This window comes from Penaeus monodon, chromosome 34, assembly GCF_015228065.2.
Source record: "Penaeus monodon isolate SGIC_2016 chromosome 34, NSTDA_Pmon_1, whole genome shotgun sequence".
Lineage (NCBI taxonomy): Eukaryota > Metazoa > Arthropoda > Malacostraca > Decapoda > Penaeidae > Penaeus > Penaeus monodon.
This window is the reverse complement of record NC_051419.1, coordinates 23,823,296-23,823,565: the sequence shown is the minus strand read 5'-3', so window position 1 is coordinate 23,823,565 and position 270 is coordinate 23,823,296.

Here is a 270-nt window from a genome sequence, read left to right as displayed (position 1 = left end):
CGACACAAAACACATTCATCAAACAAATAAAATGTTAATCGCTCCCCGTGTTCTTCCTTCCACAAACACACACAAAGAAAAAAAAATCCTCACGTGAATTTTGTGTCACTCCAGCTTGACTCGCAGCTCTAGTATCAACAACACGTGACTGTATCGTATTTCATAACAACGGGGGACGGTTTCAGAGTAAGAAGGCGCGGCTGTGGACATGAACAACGAGTGAAAAATCTACATGTACACATGCGGTGACAAGATTGGCACATACGAATG